Raw genomic sequence first — 907 nt, forward strand, 5'->3', positions numbered from 1 at the left:
CCCGGAGTTCACTCAGACTCATGTCCATCAAGTCGGTGATGCCATCCAGCCATCTCATTCTCTGTCGTCCCCTTCTCCTCCTGCCCCCAATCCCTCCAAGCATCAGAGTCTTTTCCAGTGAGTCAACTCGTCGCACGAGATGGCCAAAGTATTGGAGTTTCAGCCTCAGCATTAGTCCTTCCAATGAACACCCAGGACTGATCTCCTTTAGAATGGACTGGTTGGATCTCCTTGCAATCCAAGGGACTCTCAAGAATCTTCCCCAACACCACAGTTCAAAAGCATCAATTCTTCGGTGATCAGCTTTCTTCATAGTCCAACTCTCACATCCATACATGACCATGGGAAAAACCATAGCCTTGACTAGATGGACCTTTGTTGGCAATGTCTCTGCTTTTTAATATGCTATCTAGGTTTGTCATAACTTTCCTTCCAAGGAATAAGCGTCTTTTAATTTCATGGTTGCAATCAGCATCCGTGGTGATTTTAGGAAAGATATACTCTTCCCATTCTCTCATTTCCTTTGGCCATGCCATGAGGCAAGTGGCATCTTGGTTCCCTGACCAGGCATCAAACCCATGCCCACTGCAATGGAAGCACAGAGTCTTAACTACTGGATCACCAGGGGAGCCCCTCTTTTTAGAATTTTAGAAAAGCATAAAAAATTTAAAAGGAGAAAATAAACCATCTACATTCTCACTACTTAGAAAAAATCATTATGACTTATGAGATACATCTTTTCTTTTTCTCTAGAAAAGCAAAAATCCGATTATAGGGACCCAGTTTTTTACCTTTTTCACCTATTATGAACATTTTCTATGCTAGTATTTTTCAGCAACATCATTTTTCATGACAGCATAATATGCCAACGTAGTTCTTCACCATGAGTTATTTAAATCACTTTTTA

This window comes from Moschus berezovskii, chromosome 14 (genome assembly GCF_049115385.1).
Source record: "Moschus berezovskii isolate FMDL1 chromosome 14, NW_MosBer_1.0, whole genome shotgun sequence".
NCBI classification, from domain to species: domain Eukaryota; kingdom Metazoa; phylum Chordata; class Mammalia; order Artiodactyla; family Moschidae; genus Moschus; species Moschus berezovskii.